Source organism: Erpetoichthys calabaricus, chromosome 4, assembly GCF_900747795.2.
Source record: "Erpetoichthys calabaricus chromosome 4, fErpCal1.3, whole genome shotgun sequence".
Lineage (NCBI taxonomy): Eukaryota > Metazoa > Chordata > Cladistia > Polypteriformes > Polypteridae > Erpetoichthys > Erpetoichthys calabaricus.
The window spans coordinates 316,725,575-316,732,703 of record NC_041397.2 but is presented as its reverse complement, the minus strand read 5'-3'; the positions used below and the strand labels follow the sequence as shown (position 1 = coordinate 316,732,703).

Here is a 7,129-nt window from a genome sequence, read left to right as displayed (position 1 = left end):
AGAGAGAGAAAAACTACTCTTGGCGGTGGATCACTCGGCTCGTGCGTCGATGAAGGACGCAGCTAGCTGCGAGAACTAATGTGAATTGCAGGACACATTGATCATCGACACTTCGAACGCACCTTGCGGCCCCGGGTCCCTCCCGGGGCCACGCCTGTCTGAGGGTCGCCTTTCCGATCAATCGCCGCCACCGCCCTCCGGGGCGGTTTCCGGCGCGGCTGGGGAGTTCGTAGGGACCCAGGCCCCTCCGTTCCCCTAAGGGCAGACCCGTGGCGCGCGGCCCCGTCGCGTGCCGTCCCGCCCCCCTCCTAGAGGAGGGGGGGTGCGGCGACGTCTCCCCCCTCGCCTCCCCCGGGCAGAGTACACAAGGGGACCGGTCGGCGGTCGACGAGCAGGGCATCGGACCGGTCTTCCCCACACGGACTCTGCGTGCTCCCGGAGGGTGGCGGGGAGGGCGTCTGCCCGCCCCCCCTAGCTGGGCGGGACGCGCCGACTGGTCGCGTCCGCGGAGACGAGAGCTTTGGCGGTGGTGGTCGGAGGTAGGGTCGGTTGCGGGTGTTTTGGGCCTCCTTCCCGGAGGTTCGCTCACCCCCTCCTCCTCCTCCTCCTCCTCTCCTTCCCCGCCGATCATCCGACTCAGACCTCAGCTCAGACGTGACGACCCGCTGAATTTAAGCATATTACTAAGCGGAGGAAAAGAAACTAACCAGGATTCCCTCAGTAACGGGGAGTGAAGAGGGAAGAGCCCAGCGCCGAATCCCCGCCCGCCCTTACCCGGGCGTGGGAAATGTGGCGTACAGGAGACCGCCTTCCCGGTGTCGAGCGGGGGCCCAAGTCCTTCTGATCGAGGCTCCGCCCGTGGACGGTGTGAGGCCGGTGGCGGCCCTCGTCGCGCCGGGATCAGGTCTCCTTGGAGTCGGGTTGTTTGGGAATGCAGCCCAAAGCGGGTGGTAAACTCCATCCAAGGCTAAATACCGGCACGAGACCGATAGCCAACAAGTACCGTAAGGGAAAGTTGAAAAGAACTTTGAAGAGAGAGTTCAAGAGGGCGTGAACCCGCCGAGAGGTAAACGGGTGGGGTTCGCCCGGAGGATTCAACCCGGCGGGCCACCTGGGTCGGCCGTCCCGGTGTCGGCGGATCCCTCCGCCCCCTCCGTCCCCGTCCCTCCGGGGGCGGGTGCGCGGGGGGGGGGGCGGGACCGCCGCCCGGTCGGGCTCGGCCCCCGCCGGGCGCAGTTCCTCCGTGGTGGTGCGCCGCGACCGGCTCCGGGTCGGCAGGGAAGGGCCAGGGGGAGAAGGTGGCCGGCGGCACCCGCCGCCGGTGTTACAGCACCCCCCAGCCGCGAGCTCGCCGCTTCCCGGGGCCGAGGGATCGACCTGCCCGCCGCGCCCTGCCCGGCCTGCCCAGAGGGATCATGGTAGGGTTTGGAGCTAAGCCCTTTGGTGCCAGTGAAGGGTCCTGTTAATACTGTGGCTTACAAATGCATTTTAGACAATTGTGCACTTCAGCTTGGGAAGTCTTCTTTATGTTCCAGCATGACTGTGCCCCTGTGTATAAAGTCAGGGCACATGGAAGAACTTGAGTGGCCTGCACTGAGCCCTGATCCTAACCCTACCGAACACCTTTGGGGTAAATTAGAATGCTGATTGTGAGCAAGGTCTTCTTGACCAGCACCAGTACCTGACCACACAGATTCTGTTTTGGCTGAATGGGAAAAATGTCCTACAGACACACTTGAAAACTTCTGGAAAGAAAAGAGCAAGCTGTTTTAGCCACATTGCTAGGCCAACTCCATATTAATGCAGATGGTCTTGGAATGAGACTGTTCACCAAGCTTATATAGGTGTGATAGTCAGGTGTCTACATACTTTTCTCCATAGTATGTTCTTGAAATGTTCAATAGGGTTGAGGTCAGGGCTCTATCAAGGCCACTAAAGTTCTTCCATATCTTTATGGACCTGGCACAGTCCAAAGAAGCACAGACATGTAGGGACTAAAAGGATCTTCGACAAAGTTGGAAGCATACAATTGTCTTAAATGCCTCTGTCTGCTGCAGCGCTACCAAGACCCTTCTTTCACTGGAACAAAGGAGCCTATCCCAAACCCTGCCATGATCCTTTATTCTCCAAACTTTACAGTGGGTACTATACAATCCAGACAGTAGCGTTTTCCTGGCATCTTGCCAAACCCAGATTGGCCCACCCAGATTGACACATAGTGAAGCATAAGTCATCACTCTACTTTTCCACTGCACCAGAATCCAATGGCAGCATGCTTTACACCACTTCAGCTGACGCTTGGCATTGCACATAGTGATTTTAGACTTGCATGCAGCTGTTCAGCTAAGTAAACCCATTTCATGAAGCTCCCAATGCACTAATTTTGTGCTAATGAGAAGACGCCTATTTTTATGCACTTCAGCACTCGGCTACCATGCTCTGTAAGTCTGCATGGTTTACCACTTCATGGCTAAGCTGTTATTGCTCTTTGATGCTTCTATTTCACAATAATAGCACTTACAGTTGACCAGGGTAGATCAATGAGCTCTGTGATAAATATAAAATCAGCTGTAAGTTTAGAGTGCCGATTCTTAAAAACCGTTATGAAACACTGAAAAATCTTCATTTACATGTTTAATTATTCCATCCATCCAGGGTTGGGCCAGTCCTAACAAACATCAAGCGTGTGACAGGAACAATCCCTGAAAGGGGTGCCAGCTCATTGCTATTGCTGCACCACCGTACCCTCACATACAGTATTTAATTTTTAACATTATACATTATTTATATAAAGTTAACAATTTATCTATTAAATGTAATATGCATACTTTAGTGGATTTTATCATAAAAATGATATCAAGTATGAATGCTAGTATTCTAACAGCACACAGTTCAAATATGATAGCTCTTGGAAATCTAAATTGACTTAAAAGCCAGTCTTCATCATCTGCAAATACGTGCTCTCTTCTATTGAACACAATTGAATTCCTTTATTGTTATTGTATGATACAATGAGATTCAATATGCAAATCCTCCAAAAAATGTATTTTCCCATAAAATAGCAATAATAATAATATGATAAATAATACTGAAAAAATATACAATATGAAAGCATAAGTACAATATACATGTACATACAGTGCAGATAATGCAGATGGTTCATAAAGTGGCTCAAGTTGTGCAATATTACAGTTGTAGTTCAAGTTTAAAGTGAGGTAATTTTATTTATAAGTATAATTAGTTCTACCTGGAGCACTTGATGGACTAATTGAGTGCGTTTAGAGCTCTTAGGACGAAACTGTTTCTGAACTGCGAGGTCCCTGCAGAAAAGGCTGTGAAACATTTGCCGGATGGGAAAAGCTCAAATAGACTGTATGCATGGCTGAGTAGAAATTCACACCGATGTTGGTGGCTTTCTTTATGCAGCATGTGCTATAAATGTCCTCCTACACCTGGAAGCTGTATCACAATATTTCTCTGTGCTCTCGACACAACCCACTGTAGAGCTGTGAGTCCACAGTTAGATGTAGTGAGTTAAAATACTCTGAGTGGTGCACTGAGAGTAACAACGCTAAATCAGCTATGGTATTTGGTATACCTTGTTCATTTTGTTCACCATTATATTGTTAAAGAATGATTACAATCAAGCTAATTACATTTGTAGACGATATGCAATTAATTTCAGTGTATTTGATAAACCCACGTCATTGATGCTAATCTCAAAAAAGGGAGACCACACTGAACAGTAGCACTGCTTTGATGCTGGGTGCCTCCAATTTGCAAAACTGAGCAGAAAACATGTGTACGCAAGGTTTGAGGCTGGTGTGAAACTGTGCGTGGCTTTACGCCATGTTTAGTTTTAATATATTGCAATGTGAGCATGGAATTGGGTGCACACAACATATGCACCGTTTATGCACAAGGTCCTGGGTCTTGTGCCATGATGGAGTTGCTGATAGATGGCATTTCTCCAAAGCACATTTAAGTAGTTTATCAGGCATCACCTGAGCTAGACAGAGGGAGTTAGTATGGACATCCATCAGTTCAGTTTGCCACAGGTGGAATGCAATCAAGTTCTGGATATATCTCAAGGAGAATTAATGCAAACAGGAGGCGCATGAGGACAATTTGGAAGGTCACAGCAAATGGTCAGAATGCTTCTACGAGTAAAGATATTTCCATTTTTGTTTTTCCTTATAAATTTGAAAATCTTTCTGAAAACGTCTTTACTCTGTCATTATGGTTTATGGGGTTTAGATTGATGGGAAAAATGTCAAATTAATCCTTTAAAATTAAATCTCCAAAACAATAAAGTGAGCAGGAAGTAAAGGGGTCAGAAGACTTCCTCAATCCCCTGTGTATAGTTTAATTTTCAGGATTTGCCTCTCTATTTTTTTTTAAAATTTATGATTATATTTTTGTGTTTTTGTTACAGAACATTACAGATTATTCCTGTTTGGTTTTAAGTCCCAATTATTTCATATTTAATGTACTGAATTTCATTTTTGAAGTCAGACTGCAGTACCCCTAACTAGTTTTCTTGTCTTAATTTTCAGATCAGAAGATAAAGAAGACAACCTAGTTAGCATTTTCATATACTATATCATTTAGTTTAATGTTTTTTGTTCATTAAATCATATAATTTGAAACTTTTACAATTTCTGTCTGATTAAATTAGATTTGAGGGGAAAATGTTATTTTTTTAATACAAACAAAATATGATTAGCAGTAAAAAAAAACAGATTCTCTATCAGGGTGGCACGATTAAAGCACACACAGCCATACTTCAAGGAATAAAAAGCACAAAGTGGCAAATGCATTCACATTCAAGGTATTACTGCTTTTTATGCTGTGTAGTCACAATGGATGCAAAAACATCTTCCCAATGGTCCAGTTGGTGATTTACTCAGACAATCACTGTTTATAAAAGAGTAAGGATTTAAAAAGATTAGACGTATTAGCTTTACTTTACTTTAATTACATGCCCACGGCTTGCAGATGCTTGCTCTGGAAAATGCATATGATGAAAGGCAACACCAAACTATGGAATTTGTGAGACAGGACTTTTGGTGATCTTCCAGTGATTAACAATTCTGTAGGAGCTTGACATTGATATTTTTAGAAAACAGTGAATTTATATCACCTCTACAAATCCAGAACTGCCTGGCTTAATAGCTGCTTGTAATAGTTACTACCTGCATATGGTCAGGTTCTGCTTTTAGACTTTTTGTACATAATTCAGTTTTAAACATTCCACTTTACAGTTAGCCCTTAATTTATGATTTTTTGTTGTCTCTCCATTTGTGTGTAGTGTTTCTCCTTGTGTTACAGTTCCTTGTGAAAGTATTCATTCCCCTAGGTGTTTGTCCTGTTTTGTTACATTATAATCTGAAATTAAAATGGATTTTCATTAGGATTTTATTAGGGGACTCTGCACCCTGCTTGCTTCGCTCAGGCGGGCACTATGTGCCAGCCACTTTGTATCTCTGCCACTCGCGTATGTGGATTTCATTTTCACAAAACAACAAATCTTTTAATTCTTGCGGATATCCCTCTTCGTTGGGAAGAAACGCTACTTTTCCCTGATGACAATATGAATCAGAAAATCTACAGGTCTCTGACTTAAAGTTTAAAGCCGAACAATATCTACCTACTTCTGTCATATCACCTACCGTATATACTCACGGATAAGTTCTCCCGCAGATAAGTCAGGACTTGATTTTACTGTATGATTTCTGGTATTTTATAATGTCGGTCGTATAACTCGAATGCGGAAAACTCACGCTATTAATTGAAGAGATTATGATATTTTAACGCCTGCCCACCTGAGAGAGTAACCACGGAGCACACGGCCTTTTTTTCTATGTGGGTGCTGCAATGCGCTGTATCAGTGTGGGCTCCTAACCCCTTTTTCTCTCTATTGTGCCTACGTGACCACACGGTAATACCCAAACTATTCCAAAGTGACGTTTGCACTGTTTTGTGTTTTTTTATATCTCACACCCTCATACACCTTTATTGTAAGAACATCCCTTATCTACGATGGAGTGTTCAATCGAAAGAAAATATGAAGTTGGTTTTAAATTAAATGTCATTGAAGTAGTGAAAGAAATTGGTAACTGTGCTGCTGCAACAAAATTTGATACGTCTGAGAAACTGATGTGAGATTGGAGGAGGCAAGAAGATATAAACAAAAAAAAAAAACAATTTAAATGTCAAATTTTTGAATGGGCGTATAAGCAGGTATATGCTTTCTGTAGGCCTATATGTAACAGAGAAATTATTACCAAGTAGGGTGTATCCTACCTGAAATTGTGAAGTGTGTTTTCTCCCCTGCACTTTCTAGCAGTTTTAGTTTAATACCATTTTTACACTTGAGCACTACACAACTCTGTCTACTTCAAGTGTACAGAACAAAACCCAACTATCGTCTCCAAGGACCCATAGCAGAAAGGAACCGAGGCATTCAAGAGACCAACAAAAAGAGAAAATGTTTCTTTAAAGAAGTCACATGGGCCATAAACATGGGAAGATATCCATTTTGAAATCAAATGTGGATTAACAGTTTTACCTATTAACTCAGTAATGTTGACCATTGACGTGTTCATCGATATGAGCAGTGCTGATGAATGAGATGGCATTGTGGTAATTCAAGTCTGAGTACTGGCTGAGAGCAGTATAGAGTCGTTGTGAAAAGTTTTGAGAATCACCCAAGTGTTGGTTTTTACAAAGTTTCTGCTTCAGTGATTTTAAATCTTTTTGTCAGATGTTCCTGTGATAGACTAAAGTAGAATTACAAACATTTAATAAGTTCCAAAGGCTTTTATTGACAATTCCATGAAGTTTATGCAAAGAGTCCATATTTGCAGTGTTGGCCCTTCTTTCTTTTTCAAGACCTCTTAACTCACCCTGGCAGGCTGGCAATCAACTTCTAGGCCTAATCCCGATTGATGGCAGCTGCCCATTCTTGCATAATTAAAATTGGTGGATTTTCGTTTGTCCACCCGCCTCTTGAGGATTCTCAATGGGATTAAGGTCTGTGGAGTTTCCTGGCCATGGACCCCAAATGTCGATGTTTTGTTCCCCGAGCCACATAGTTACCACTTTTTCGTTGTGACCCGGTGCTCCA

The 7,129-nt window shown here is 44.0% G+C and overlaps 1 protein-coding gene and 1 non-coding gene across 5 annotated transcripts in view; both read left to right on the top strand.

Annotated features, from left to right (window-relative positions):
• Nucleotides 1-7,129, top strand: part of LOC114641109 (CD276 antigen homolog) — a 745,815-nt gene that overhangs the window by 57,410 nt on the left and 681,276 nt on the right. Inside the window, exon 5 of one of the 4 annotated variants that reach the window (XM_051926024.1) lies at nt 4,557-5,202. The gene's annotated coding sequence lies outside the window, so the exon portion shown is untranslated. Of the gene's footprint in view, nt 1-4,556 lie in introns of those variants that run through there. The other 3 variants (XM_051926023.1, XM_051926021.1, XM_051926020.1) reach the window with 3 other exon arrangements.
• LOC114643150 (5.8S ribosomal RNA) lies at nt 15-168 on the top strand. The gene has a single exon (XR_003714692.1). It is a non-coding gene; the product is annotated as a 5.8S ribosomal RNA (ribosomal RNA).